Source organism: Pecten maximus, chromosome 6, assembly GCF_902652985.1.
Source record: "Pecten maximus chromosome 6, xPecMax1.1, whole genome shotgun sequence".
Lineage (NCBI taxonomy): Eukaryota > Metazoa > Mollusca > Bivalvia > Pectinida > Pectinidae > Pecten > Pecten maximus.
The window spans coordinates 45740722-45757790 of NC_047020.1; positions in this window are offsets into that span (position 1 = coordinate 45740722).

Here is a 17069-nt window from a genome sequence, read left to right on the forward strand (position 1 = left end):
ATACTGTAGTACTACTTCCACTGTACTTCTTGATTATCAACTGATTAGTTCATACTTTTCAAAAGTTTGAAAAGCATTGCTGTCGAGTACAAGACTCAAATTTATAAATTTTAGCTATTGGCTGTGATATTGTATGAGAATGTTGATTTTATTGTGTCATACATTATTAGCTCACCTGCCCGAAGGGCAAGTGAGCTTATGCCATGGTGCGGCGTCCGTCGTCCGTCCGTCTGTCTGGCCGTCCGGCCGTCCGGCGTCAACTTTTTCATTTAAACAACTTCTTCTCAATAACCAAGAGGCCCAGGAACTTCATATTGGGCCTGTAGCATACTGGGGTGAAGGGCTACCAAGTTTGTTCAAATAATTGACCTTGACCTTCATTCAAGGTCACATGGGTCAAATAGGCTATAATCTTCAAACAACTTCTTCTCAATAAGCAAGAGGCCCAGGGACTTGATATTGGGCATGTAGCATGCTGGGGTGAAGGGCTACTAAGTTTGTTAAAATAAATGACTGTGACCTTCATTCAAGGTCACATGGGTCAAATAGGCTATAATCTTCAAACGACTTCTTCTCAATAACCAAGAGGCCAAGGGACTTGATATTGAGCCTGTAGCTTGCTGGGGTGAAGGACTACCAAATTTGTTCAAATAAATGACCTTGACCTTCATTCAAGGTCACACTGGTCAAATAGGCTATAATCTTCAAACGACTTCTTCTCAATAACCAAGAGGCCCAGGAACTTGATATTGGGCCCGTAGCATGTTTGGGTGAAGGGCTACCAAGTTTGTTCAAATAAATGACCTTGACCTTCATTCAAGGTCACATTGGTCAAATAGGCTATAATCTTCAAACAACTTCTTCTCAATAACCAAGAGGCCCAGGGACTTGGTATTGGGCCTGTAGCATGCTGGGGTGAAGGGCTACAAAGTTTGTTCAAATAAATGACGTTGACCTTCATTCAAGGTCACATGGGTCAAATAGGCTATAATCTTCAAACGACTTCTTCTGAATAACCAAGAGGCCCAGGGACTTGATATTTGGCCTGTAGCATGCTAGGGTAAAGGGCTACAAAGTTTGTTCAAATAAATGACCTTGACCTTCATTCAAGGTCACATGGGTCAAATGGGCTATAATCTTCAAACAACTTCTTCTCAATAAGCAAGAGGCCCAGGGACTTGATATTGGGCATGTAGCATGCTGGGGTGAAGGGCTACAAATTTGTTCAAATAAATGACCTTGACCTTCATTCAAGGTCACATTGGTCAAATAGGTTGTAATCTTCAAACGACTTCTTCTCAATAACGAAGAGGCCCAGGGACTTGGTATTGGGTCTGTAGCATGCTTGGGTGAAGGGCTACCAAGTTTGTTCAAATGAATTGCCTTGACCTTCACTTAAGGTCACATTGGTCAAATAGGCTATATTCTTCAAATGACTTCTTCTTAATAACCAAGAGGCCCAGGGACTTGATATTGGGCCTGTAGCATGCTTGAGTGAAGGGCTACAAAGTTTGTTCAAATGAATGACCCTTGACCTACATTTAAGGTCACAGGGGTGAAATCGGCTTAAATCTGTAAAAAATAATTTTGCGATAGCCAAGAGCCTCCTAGACCAGATATTAGGCCAATAAAATGCTGGAATGAAGGACTAGAAAATTTATTAATATGAATAAACCTAGCTTACTATGATAATCAGCATAGTATCTGTAGAAATGACCTCAATCAACTTCAAAGTTGCTGTAGAGCCAGGTGAGCGATACAGGCTCATTGGGCCTCTTGTTATTATATATATTATTTTCCATTCAAGCAACTTCTTCTCAATAACCAAAAGGCCCAGAGACCTTATATTGGGCCTGTAGCATGCTGTGGTGAAGGGCTACCGAGTTTGTTCAAATGAATGACCTTGACTTTCATTCAAGGTCACAGGGGTCAAATATGCTTAAAAAAAATTAAATGACTTCTTCTAAAAAGCCAAAAGACCCAGGGACTTGATATTGGGTCAGTAGCATGCTGGGGTGAAGGGCTACCAAGTTTGTTCAAATGAATGACCTTGACCTTCATTCAAGGTCACAGGAGTCAAAAAGGCTAAAATCTTTAAACGACTTCTTCTCAATAACCAAGAGTCCCAGAGACCTAATATTTGGCCTGTAGCATGCTGGGGTGAAGGGCTCTCAAGTTTGTTTAAATGAATAATGAATGACCTTTCCCTTCATTCAAGGTCACAGGAGTCAAAAAGGCTAAAATATTTAAACGACTTCTTCTCAATAACCAAGAGTCCCAGGGAGTTGATATTGGGTCTGTAGCATGCTGGGGTGAAGGGCTTTCAAGTTTATTCAAATGAATGTCCTTGGCCTTCATTCAAGACCACAGGAGTCAAAAAGGCTAAAATCTTTAAACGACTTCTTCTCAATAACCAAGTGTCCCAGGGAGTTGATATTGGGTCTGTAGCATGCTGGGGTGAAGCGCTACCAAGTTTGTTCAAATGAATGACCTTGACCTTCATTCAAGGTCACAGGAGTCAAAAAGGCTAAAATCTTTAAACGACTTCTTCTCAATAACCAAATGTCACAGGAGTCCAAAAGCTAAAATCTTAAACGACTTCTTCTCATACCAAGTGTCCCAGGGAGTTGATATTGGGTCGTGTAGCTGCTGGGTGAAGCGCTACCAAGTTTGTTCAAATGAATTACCTTGACCTTCATTCAAGGTCAAAGGGGTCAAAAAGGCTGAAATATTTAAACGACTTCTTCTCAATAACCAAGAGTACCATGGAGTTGATATTGGTTCTTTAGCATGCTGGGATGAAGGGCTACCAAGTTTGTTCAAATGAATGAACCTGACTCACATTCAAGGTCACGTCAATCAAGTATGCTTAAATCTTTAAATGACTTTTAGTGAATAGCTTAAGTGCCGAGAGACATTATATTGGTCCTGCATGTAGCATGCTATCAAATAACTGCAGGATCCATATATGAAAAGATCACTGCATTGCAGGTGAGCGATTCGGGCCCATTGGGCCCTTGTATATTATCTATTACCAGATGTGATGATAGAAATGTACAATGTACGTCACTCATAACAACTTGTTGTTATTCAATCGGATAACCTCGGGCCTTTCCGGCAAGCTTGGAAAAACACCTCGGATACATATGGCGGAGTGATATGCAGATTTGCCGACTATTGGCTTCGCCGGAAAATGTTTTGCATGGTAGTGCACCGGCGGATGGCATTGCTAATGACAGCAATATGGCTAGACTGGATTACCTGGCTTAGTACTATTTCTCTCTGCTAGGCTGCGCTCATGAATTTGTATTTTCGAAGCAAAGCCTAGCAGAGAGTAGAAAAACTATGGCAGGTAATCCAGTCTAAAATATAGGGCCTCAGACCACAATTAATTTCCCTCTTTGTTTTACCAAAGAAAAAAAAATCGAAATTAAAATATTTCAGAATCTTGCAAACAAGAGGCCCAGAGGGCCTGTATCGCTAACCTGGATTTCATGAGATATGAAGTAAGAATGATGATTAAGTATATTTGTCACTGGTATTGCTATGTCATCATAGGCATTTTATATGGGTGTGTGAGGTTTTAATGCCAAAAAATGCATTAATCCATGAAATGAAATTGACTTTTGGCGCAACCCCATGCTACCACACAAATGTGAGTGATATTCATTGTTAAGTTTCAGAAAAGAAGTTGTACCAATTGACCCCTTTTGACCCCTCCCTCTGCACCCCGGGGGGTCAATTCCTTCCTTTATGAAATTTTGAATCCTTACCCAAAAGGATGCTACAAGTCAAATATGAAGTTGTTCATATCCGTTTAGCCAAATTGACTCCTTTTGCCCCCCCCCCCCCCCCCTTCAGCTCCCTGGTGGGGTCAACCCTAATCCCTTTCCCATGGCCATGCTACCATACAAATGTGAGTGATATCCATTGCTTAGATTCAGAGAAGAAGTTGTTTATATCAATTTAACCAAAATGACCCCTTTTGGCCCCGCCTCTCAGCCCCAGGGGAAGTCGGCCCCAATCTTTCTACAATTTTGAATCCCGACCCCTATGGGATGCTCACAGTCAAATATGAGCAATATCTATTGCTTGGTTTCTGAGGAAAAGTTGTTCATATCAATTTAGCCAAATTGACCCCTCTTGGCCCCGCCCCTCAGGCCCCCGTGGGGAAAGCCCCAACCATTTGTACAATTTTGAATCTCCACCCCATAGTGATGCTACCACGAAAATATGAGCAATATCCATTGCTCGGTTTCAGAGAAGAAGTCGTTTATATCAATAAAGCCTAATTGACCCCTCTTGGCCCCGCCCCTCAGGCCCTTTGGGGGCAGCCCCATTATTTGTACAATTTTGAATCCCCACCAAATAGTGATGCTACCACGCAAATATGAGCAATATCCATTGCTCGGTTTCAGAGAAGAAGTTGTTTATATCAATATAGCCCAATTGACTACATTTGGCCCCGCCCCTGGGGGTTCAGCCCTTCATTTGTACAATTTTGAATCCCCACCTCATAGTGATGCTACCAGGCAAATATGAGCAATATCCATTGCTCGGTTTCAGAGAAGAAGTTGTTTATATCAATGTAGCCCATTTGACCACATTTGGCCCCGCCCCTCAGGCCCCTGGGGGGTCAGCCCCATCATTTGTACAATTTTGAATCCCCACGCCATAGTGATGCTACCAGGCAAATATGTGCAATATCCATTGCTCGGTTTCAGAGACGAAGTTGTTTATATCAATATAGCCCAATTGACCACATTTGGCCACACCCCTCAGGCCCCTGGGGGGTCAGCCCCTTTATTTGTACAATTTTGAATCCCCACCCTATAGTGATGCTACATGTATCAGGCAAATGTGAGCAATATCCATTGTTTTGTTTCAGAGAAGAAGTCGTTTAGATCAATATAGCCCAATTGACCACATTTGGCCCCGCCCCTCAGGCCCCTTGGGGGTCAGTCCCATCATTTGTACAATTTCGAATCCCCATCTCATATTGAAGCTACCAGGCAAATATAAGCAATATCCTTTGCTCGGTTTCAGAGAAGAAGTCGTTAATATTTATAGAGCCAAATTGACCCCTTTTGGCCCCGCCCTACAGACCCCTAGGGGGTCAGCCCCACCATTTGTACAATTGTGAGTCCCCACCCCACAGGGATGCTTCTGACCAAATTTGGTCAAATTCTGATCACTGGTTATGAAGAAGAAGTCAATTGTTGAGGGACGGACGGACGACAGACGGACGGCGGACGCCACGGTCCTTCGGACCAGGTGAGCTAAAAATCTGGCTTTCACATCATGTTGTAGAACTATTCAAGCTGAACCTACAGTGAGCTAGAAAGTACCTCATGACCGGCATTTAAGACAGATATTTATATTTAAGTGTAACCACCCCACTATGTTGTGGGAAAATCCGGAAAATCACAAAATATTACTACTCAAGCCTTATAACTCACTGTGTCCTGCCACACAAACAAACATGGAAATGGTGTCAAAACAAAATTCTATCACTAGATTAAATATTGCACTATAAATCTATGCTAAAATTATGCCCATATCTGTAACAGCAAAGTCAGGAAAAAATATTTAGCAACAGTCCTGAAATTTCCATATGTACAACGACCCGGAAGTATAATTGTGGTCCGAGGCCGTATGTCGGACTTCAGTCAGGCAGTAGAGGTAGCGAAGCGGGTATTGGGGATTGATGTTAAATGGAAAGAAAAGCAAACAGAATCGCTAAGACATCTTTACATAGGAAAGGACTTTATAACTGTTTACCAACTGGGTATGGTAAGAGTCTTATCTACCAGCTGCTGTCATGGATGTTTCATATGAAGTATGACCAGGAGAGACACCTATGATTGTTTTGGTGATTTCCCCAATCACTTCACTGATGGAGGATCATGGAGTTGTGGGAGAAAGGTGTCTCTACATGCTTCTTGAACATCCATGGCAGTGGTGGTAGATACACTCAGATGACTGCCTCTGTAGACGACGACAGCGACCTACTCGAAGACAGTGGTGGTAGATACACTCAGATGACTGCCTCTGTAGACGACGACAGCGACCTACTCGAGGACAGTGGTGGTAGATACACTCAGATGACTGCCTCTGTAGACGACGACAGCGACCTACTCGAGGACAGTGGTGGTAGATACACTCAGATGACTGCCTCTGTAGACGACGACAGCGACCTACTCGAAGACAGTGGTGGAAGATACACTCAGATGACTGCCTCTGTAGACGATGACAGCGACCTACTCGAGGACAGTGGTGGTAGATACACTCAGATGACTGCCTCTGTAGACGACGACAGCGACCTACTCGAGGACAGTGGTGGAAGATACACTCAGATGACTGCCTCTGTAGACGATGACAGCGACCTACTCGAGGACAGTGGTGGTAGATACACTCAGATGACTGCCTCTGTAGACGATGACAGCGACCTACTCGAGGACAGTGGTGGAAGATACACTCAGATGACTGCCTCTGTAGACGACGACAGCGACCTACTCGAGGAAGATGTATATCTTTTGAAGGGTGTTAGTCTAAACGAGGTAGCGAGGGGAGATTTCACAATTTTATATAGGCATCCAGAGGCTTTGGGAAACAGGAAATTACAGGGAATTTAGCGTTCACGTACATATTCCAACCGTGTGTCAATATGTTTTTTAAGCATTTGCTTTGCCTTAATTCTCTTGCTTATCAACCATTTTGATTTTCTTTTAGTTTTTGTTTCATATTGGTGACTTTTTTGGTTTGGTATTCATTTGCCACCGGGTTCGAGTCCCGGAAGTCATTTGGGACATAAAAAGAAAATCGAAATGTGTTCTAGCTGTATTATTAAATGTATATGGTAAAATAAGAAATTAGTCTGTAATATTTTACATCCAATTATGTGCTCTTTGCAGTAGATTTCATTTATTTTACTCAAAAGAATATGAACTGGCTTTGTTAATCGTCAAAATAGAATTTAATCAAAAATATTGCATTTAATGCTGCCATATATTATTATATTAGTATACATGTATAATACAATGAGAAAAGAATATTCACATAACATTCTGGAGTATATTGAAATGTGTATGACTTCAGTGATATGTACCAACCTTGTACCTAACTAGTTCACTTCTAATTCTAGTACTACGGTATAGTATATACTGTACATACGACTAATTGAAGATTTTGTCACTGAAGGGGTTTGCAACTCAAATGACAGACTATGTAATATGTATTAATCAGAGATAGTAATATAATATATCGTAGGATAGATCTAATGATTCAAAGATTGTGTTAACAGGGGTGATGAGTTTCGTCCAAGCTTTAAGAGACTAGGGGAATTAACCTGTTTGTATGATGACATCCCTCACCTTGCAGTAACACTTACTCCAGCTTCCATAAAGGATCTTGAAAAGGTTTTGCAATACAAAGACCCAGTCATTGTTAAACTTAACCTTGATCGTCCCAACATATCTATAAATGTGAAAACTAGATTACCAAATATCAACAAATGTGACAAGTATGATCAACTCATAATGCCTATTGTTGAGGAATTGAAAATGAGCTTGAGGCGGATTCCTTTGACAATTGTGTATGTAGAAAGTTTGGATGCTCTGGGATACTACTATCAGGTATTGAGTCATCATTTGAAAGAGCAACAGTATTACCCTATACATGACAAAAAAACAGAAAACAAACCCTTGAGGTATCATTTGTCCTGGTTAATTCCCATTGATTTTTCCTGTCCTTCCTTCAACCAAGTCTTTTCCTCTTGATTGATACCGAACTCTTTAATTATATTTCTTTTGGACTCGGCTGATAGAGTCAGGTGAATCATCCTCGATACTCCAGGGGTAACAATCACTCATATGCTCGATCTTTTCTCTTAAAGAGAGCTGCAGAAGTGATTGTAACCCCAGGAGTATTGAGGATGCTATAGACTATACAGTAACAATTTATTATGCAAATGAAACAAAGACAACATGCATCATTGCTTTGAATGATAGCTTGTATATATATTTCTCAATATTTTTAACTGTTGGTCATGATAAAAGATCAATATCTGTACAATCTATTTTATCATTTATATATACTCCCTCTTTACTCCCGAGTTGTCATGATCTCTGCAAGAGTTGTACCTTTCACATTCACTTTCAGAGCTGGATTCACCATATGAAGACATGAGGCGTCTCGCCAATTAAATGGAATTATTTCTTTCAATTATAATTGTGTTTGTCTTACATGATTTATGAAATGGTTCCTGGTGACATATTGCCAGTTCTACCAACGAACCATGGATTCTCATCAAAACAAATAATAAAAACTGAATAAAATTGAAAAGAAATAAATGCATTATGACACAAAAGAAATCTGAAATGAATAATAACTGAAAATTGTAATGCACAAATACAAGAAATCAAAGGTAAGTCATATAAATTGTTACATAAAAGTAATTACAAATGTATGTCAGATTTAGTATACGTATATGTATATTTAAAATGAATTTTCTGCAGTACATAAATTACATTCAAATTAATTAACTATAAACAGTATTTTGTTATTGTTAGATTTATACATTTGTATAATTTGGTCTACATTTCTATTTCTATTTAAACAATTAATACTGCAAACCTCATTGTCTGTATGATATCTGATTACAAGGGAAGAGTAGAATTTCTGGATTACAGTGGCCTTGTTGTTCCGGCTATGATTATACAGTGGCCTTGATGTTCCGGCTATGATTACAGTGGCCTTGTTGTTCCGGTTATGATTACAGTGACCTTGATGTTCCGGGTATGATTACAGTGGCCTTGTTGTTCCGGCTATGATTACAGTGGCCTTGTTGTTCCGGGTATGATTACAGTGGCCTTGTTGTTCCGGCTATGATTACAGAGGCCTTGTTGTTCCGGCTATGATTACAGTGGCCTTGTTGTTCCGGCTATGATTACAGTGGCCTTGTTGTTCCGGCTATGATTACAGTGACCTTGATGTTCCGGCTATGATTACAGTGGCCTTGTTGTTCCGGCTATGATTACAGTGGCCTTGTTGTTCCGGCTATGATTACAGAGGCCTTGTTGTTCCGGTTATGATTACAGTGGCCTTGTTGTTCCGGCTATGATTACAGTGACCTTGATGTTCCGGGTATGATTACAGAGGCCTTGTTGTTCCGGCTATGATTACAGAGGCCTTGTTGTTCCGGCTTGTTGTTCGATCCGGCTATGATAACAGAGGCCTTGTTGTTCTGGCTATGCAGTATTGTTCCATATACAGTGGCAATGCTGGCAATGAGGGTTTCTGATCCTAGGGAACATGTAGTAGTAGTACTGGAAAAGGAAGTGCTTTATTTGTAAATAAAACACTGATTCCATTCACAGCTAATCCACGTAATTCAGGTCTAATTCCTCTAACAATCCATAATAGGGAATAGATATGTCTGCACAAATGATCAGTGATGGATCTAAAGTATTCGACTCCTTTGGTTCCAGGGTAGTGGACTTTGGGTTATTATCAACAAGACATTTGACATATTCATGATCAAAATGTATTTGTTTCCGTGTGTTTGGCCTGGTTTCATCGCTGGAAATTTTAAATCGTTTCAATTTCTCAACAGATTTTATAATACCATCTGCTATTGTATTTGACCTACACTGTTATCACTGATGGTGGAGTTTTGGTAGAACGTTTACAGCTTGACTCGGTTCCATCATTAAAATTGTTCACACTGCCCAGTTTCTCAACAGATTTAAGCATAGCTTCCACTGTTGTATTAGATTTACACTGTAAAGTTGGCGGTGGAGCTTTGAACGATTGTTTAAAATTATTGACATAATTAATAAAGTTCACATGGTAAGATGAGAATGTGGACAAAAACGATACACACTTTTCACAGACAGAATCATTTACAAAACAATTACACAACATCAATGACGCAACCAAACTACAACAAGACATAGACGCAGCAGGCAAACGGGAACACGATTGGCTGATGACCTTTCACCCCGACAAATGCAATATCATATCCACATCCAACAAACACACAAAAATTAAATACCCATACAAACTCCACAACCACACATTACAACAAGTAGACTCCAGCAAGTACTTAGGCATAACATTACAGAACAACCTTAAATGGGACACGCATATAAACAATATCACATCAAACGCAAACAAATCACTAGGATTTTTGAAACGGAACCTAAAAATAAACTCAAAACACATCAAAGAACATGCATACAAGGCCACTGTTTGACCCAAACTGGAGTACTGGTCCTCCATATGGGACCCTCACAACACAAGTCAAATAAACCTGTTACAAAAAAAAAACAATGTAGAGCAGCACCACGATACGTACAAAACAGATACCACAACACAAGCTCAGTACAAGACATGCTTAGTAAGACAACTTAAATTGGCCATCACTACAAACAAGACTCATTCTATTCTACAAAATCATACACCAACATGTATCCATAGAATGCACAATGGAACCTCCTCCCGGTAGCAGCAGTACAGTGCACCACACTAGAGGGCTTCAAGGCACACGTATAACACTCAGTCCTTGAACCCCTCATAAACAAACACTTGGTCAAACAAGTTTTTTTTATCCTTTTAACCATACTAAAAATAAACACAAAAAAAAACTCTCTTTCTTTTATAATCAGCGCCCTTGTGCACCCATGGCCAACACCAAAACACTCCACGAAATCGTCAATATTGACGGAAGGGAGTTACCATAAGAAGACATCACTTGATGTTTTATACCCTGATAGGACATCACTTGATGTTGTATACCCTGATAGGACATCACTTGATGTTTTTATACCCTGATAGGACATCACTTGATGTTTTATACCCCGATAGGACATCACTTGATGTTTTATATATTGATAGGACATCACATGATGTTTTATACATTGATAAGACATCACTTAATGTTTTATACCCCGATAGGACATCACTTGATGTTTTATACCCTGATAGGACATCACTTGATGTTTTATACCCCGATAGGACATCACTTGATGTTTTATACCCTGATAGGACATCACTTGATGTTTTATACCCCGATAGGACATCACTTGATGTTTTATACCCTGATACGACATCACTTGATGTTTTATACCCTGATAGGACATCACCTGATGTTTTATACCCTGATAGGACATCACTTGATGTTTTATACCCTGATAGGACTTCACTTGATGTTTTATACCCTGATAGGACATCACTTGATGTTTTATACCCTGATAGGACATCACTTGATGTTTTATACCCCGATAGGACATCACTTGATGTTTTATACCATTGATAGGACATCACTTGATGTTTTATACCCCGATAGGACATCACTTGATGTTTTATACCCCGATAGGACATCACTTGATGTTTTATACCCCGATAGGACATCACTTGATGTTTTATACCCCGATAGGACATCACTTGATGTTTTATACCCCGATAGGACATCACTTGATGTTTTATACCCCTGATAGGACATCACTTGATGTTTTATACCCCGATAGGACATCACCTGATGTTTTATACCCCGATAGGACATCACTTGATGTTTTATACCCCGATAGGACATCACTTGATGTTTTATACATTGATAGGACATCACTTGATGTTTTATACATTGATAGGACATCACTTGATGTTTTATACCCCGATAGGACATCACTTGATGTTTTATACCCCGATAGGACATCACTTGATGTTTTATACCCCAATAGGACATCACTTGATGTTTTATACCCTGATAGGACATCACCTGATGTTTTATACCCCGATAGGACATCACTTGATGTTTTATACATTGATAGGACATCACCTGATGTTTTATACCCTGATAGGACATCACTTGATGTTTTATACCCCGATAGGACATCACTTGATGTTTTATACCCCGATAGGACATCACTTGATGTTTTATACATTGATAGGACATCACTTGATGTTTTATACCCTGATAGGACATCACTTGATGTTTTATACCCCGATAGGACATCACTTGATGTTTTATACATTGATAGGACATCACTTGATGTTTTATACCCCGATAGGACATCACTTGATGTTTTATACATTGATAGGACATCACTTGATGTTTTATACCCCGATAGGACATCACTTGATGTTTTATACATTGATAGGACATCACTTGATGTTTTATACCCCGATAGGACATCACTTGATGTTTTATACCCTGATAGGACATCACTTGATGTTTTATACCCCGATAGGACATCACTTGATGTTTTATACCCTGATAGGACATCACTTGATGTTTTATACCCTGATAGGACATCACTTGATGTTTTATACCCTGATAGGACATCACTTAATGTTTTATACCCTGATAGGACATCACTTGATGTTTTATACCCCGATAGGACATCACTTGATGTTTTATACCCTGATAGGACTTCACTTGATGTTTTATACCCCGATAGGACATCACTTGATGTTTTATACCCTGATAGGACATCACTTGATGTTTTATACCCCGATAGGACATCACCTGATGTTTTATACCCCGATAGGACATCACTTGGTATTTTATACCCCGATAGGACATCACCTGATGTTTTATACCCCAATAGGACATCACCTGATGTTTTATACCCTGATAGGACATCACTTGATGTTTTATACCCTGATAGGACATCACTTGATGTTTTATACCCCGATAGGACATCACTTGATGTTTTATACCCTGATAGGACATCACTTGATGTTTTATACCCCGATAGGACATCACTTGATGTTTTATACCCTGATACGACATCACTTGATGTTTTATACCCTGATAGGACATCACCTGATGTTTTATACCCTGATAGGACATCACTTGATGTTTTATACCCTGATAGGACTTCACTTGATGTTTTATACCCTGATAGGACATCACTTGATGTTTTATACCCTGATAGGACATCACTTGATGTTTTATACCCCGATAGGACATCACTTGATGTTTTATACATTGATAGGACATCACTTGATGTTTTATACCCCGATAGGACATCACTTGATGTTTTATACCCCGATAGGACATCACTTGATGTTTTATACCCCGATAGGACATCACTTGATGTTTTATACCCCGATAGGACATCACTTGATGTTTTATACCCCGATAGGACATCACTTGATGTTTTATACCCTGATAGGACATCACTTGATGTTTTATACCCCGATAGGACATCACCTGATGTTTTATACCCCGATAGGACATCACTTGATGTTTTATACCCCGATAGGACATCACTTGATGTTTTATACATTGATAGGACATCACTTGATGTTTTATACATTGATAGGACATCACTTGATGTTTTATACCCCGATAGGACATCACTTGATGTTTTATACCCCGATAGGACATCACTTGATGTTTTATACCCCAATAGGACATCACTTGATGTTTTATACCCTGATAGGACATCACCTGATGTTTTATACCCCGATAGGACATCACTTGATGTTTTATACATTGATAGGACATCACCTGATGTTTTATACCCTGATAGGACATCACTTGATGTTTTATACCCCGATAGGACATCACTTGATGTTTTATACCCCGATAGGACATCACTTGATGTTTTATACATTGATAGGACATCACTTGATGTTTTATACCCTGATAGGACATCACTTGATGTTTTATACCCCGATAGGACATCACTTGATGTTTTATACATTGATAGGACATCACTTGATGTTTTATACCCCGATAGGACATCACTTGATGTTTTATACATTGATAGGACATCACTTGATGTTTTATACCCCGATAGGACATCACTTGATGTTTTATACATTGATAGGACATCACTTGATGTTTTATACCCCGATAGGACATCACTTGATGTTTTATACCCTGATAGGACATCACTTGATGTTTTATACCCCGATAGGACATCACTTGATGTTTTATACCCTGATAGGACATCACTTGATGTTTTATACCCTGATAGGACATCACTTGATGTTTTATACCCTGATAGGACATCACTTAATGTTTTATACCCTGATAGGACATCACTTGATGTTTTATACCCCGATAGGACATCACTTGATGTTTTATACCCTGATAGGACTTCACTTGATGTTTTATACCCCGATAGGACATCACTTGATGTTTTATACCCTGATAGGACATCACTTGATGTTTTATACCCCGATAGGACATCACCTGATGTTTTATACCCCGATAGGACATCACTTGGTATTTTATACCCCGATAGGACATCACCTGATGTTTTATACCCCAATAGGACATCACCTGATGTTTTATACCCTGATAGGACATCACTTGATGTTTTATACCCCGATAGGACATCACTTGATGTTTTATACCCTGATAGGACATCACCTGATGTTTTATACCCTGATAGGATATCACTTGATGTTTTATACCCCGATAGGACATCACCTGATGTTTTATACCCTGATAGGACATCACTTGATATTTTATACCCCGGAAAGTGCTGACTAAGCTGTCGGGCTGTGCATAAGCTTTTGTAAGTAGACCTATTCATTATTAGAGTTCACTATCATATACATGTAGTTAATAACCGGTATATATTTAACATTGTTTTTAGGTCATCTGACCCGAAGGGTCAGGATGACCTATAGTCATCATGCTTCGTCCGTCGTCGTGCGCCGTCCGCCGTCCGCCGTGCGCCGTGCGCCGTGCGCCGTCCGCCGTGCGTAAACTTTTCACATTTCAAACTTCTTCTCAAGTTCCATCAGTGGGATTGAGTTGAAACTTGCCTGAAATGATGCTGGGATGGTCCTGACCAAGTGTTGTTATTTTTCGGGTCAGTCTGAAATCCAAGATGGCCGCCACAGCGGCCATTTTGAAAACACATTTGAAACTTCTTCTCAAGTTCCACTGGTGAGATTGAGCTGAAACTTGCCTGAAATGATCCTGGGATGGTCCTGAGGAAGTGTTGTTATTTTTCAGGTCGGTCAGAAATCCAAGATGGCCGCCATGGCAACCATCTTGAAAAACACATTTTAAACTTCTTTTCCAGTTCCACTGGTGCCATTGAGCTGGAAATTGGTGAGGATGTTAAGGAAGGAGAGCCAACCAAGTGTTGTTATTTTTTGGCCCCGTAAAAACTTTGACATGGCAGCCATGGCGGCCATTTTGTAAAATGATTGCGCAATCATGGTTCTTCTAAACAACACCTATTTAAAACTTCTTCTCAAATTCCACCAGTGGGATTCAGCTCTTACTTACCAGAAATGATCCTGAGTTGGTCCTGAGGAAGTGTTGTTATTTTTCGGGTCGGTCAGAAATCCAAGATTGCCGCCATAGCCGCCATCTTGAAAAATACATTTTAAACTTCTTCTCAAGTTCCACCAGTGCTATTGAGCTGAAACTTGCCTGAAATGATCCTAATATGATCCCGACCAAGTGTTGTTATTTTTGGGGTCGGTCCGAAATCCAAGATGGCCACCATAGCCGCCATCTTGAAAAACACATTTTAAACTTCTTCTCAAGTTCCACCAGTGCTGTTGAGCTGAAACTTGCCTGTAATGATTCTGATATGATCCCGACCAAGTGTTGTAATTTTTCGGGTTGGTCCGAAATCCAAGATGGCCGCCATAGCCGCCATCTTGAAAAACACATTTTAAACTTCTTCTCAAGTTCCACCAGTGCTATTGAGCTGAAACTTGCCTGAAATGATCCTAATATGATCCCGACCAAGTGTTGTTATTTTTGGGGTCGGTCCGAAATCCAAGATGGCCGCCATAGCCGCCATCTTGAAAAACACATTTTAAACTTCTTCTCAAGTTTCACCAATGCTATTGAGCTGAAACTTGCCTGTAATGATTCTGATATGATCCCGACCAAGTGTTGTTATTTTTCGGGTCGGTCCGAAATCCAAGATGGCCGCCATAGCCGCCATCTTGAAAAACACATTTTAAACTTCTTCTCAAGTTCCACCAATGCTATTGAGCTGAAACTTGCCTGTAATGATTCTGATATGATCCCGACCAAGTGTTGTTATTTTTGGGGTCGGTCCGAAATCCAAGATGGCCGCCATAGCCGCCATCTTGAAAAACACATTTTAAACTTCTTCTCAAGTTTCACCAGTGCTGTTGGGCTGAAACTTGCCTGAAATGTTCCTGAGATGATCCCGACCAAGTGTTGTTTCTTTTAGATTGGTCTGAAATCCAAGATGGCCGCCATATCCGCCATCTTAAAAAACACATTTTAAACTTCTTCTCCAGTTCCACTGGTGCCATTGAGCTGGAAATTGGTGAGGAAGTTAAGGAAGGAGGGCCAACAAAGTGTTGTTAATTTTTCGGCCTCGTAAAAACTTTGACATGGCAGCAATGGCGGCCATTTTGTAACATGATTGCGCAATCATGGTTTTCCTGAACAACACCTATTTCAAACTTCTTCTCAAATTCCACCGGTGGGATTCAGCTGTAACTTACCAGAAATTATCCTTAGATGGTCCAGACCAAGTTTTATTATTTATTGGGCCGGTCAGAAATCCAAGATGGCCACTATGGCCAACAGTGCCACTATATATATATACTTGCTACAGAGAATGCATACTACAATAATATAAGGGTTTTAATTTAGAGTCAGATGACCGTTAAGGCCCCTGGGCCTCTTGTTTTTTCATAGTTCAGTTATTTGTCAAGAATGTGTGGTGTATAAAACATATACATGTAGTTACATCATTTTCCCCGTCTATGTCCCTTATAAGATAGTTACATCATTTTCCCCGTCTTTGTCCCTTATAAGATAGTTACATCATTTTCTTTATGTATGTCCCTTATAAGATAGTTGCATCATTTTCCCCGTCTATGTCCCTTATAAGATTGTTACATCATTTTCTCTGTGTATGTCCCCGTTATAAGATCGTTAAATCATTTTATCTGTGTATGTCCCTTATAAGATAGTTACATCATTTTCCCCGTCTATGTCCCTTATAAGATAGTTACATCATTTTATCTGTGTATGTCCCTTATAAGATAGTTACATCATTTTATCTGTGTATGTCCCTTATAAGATAGTTACATCATTTTCC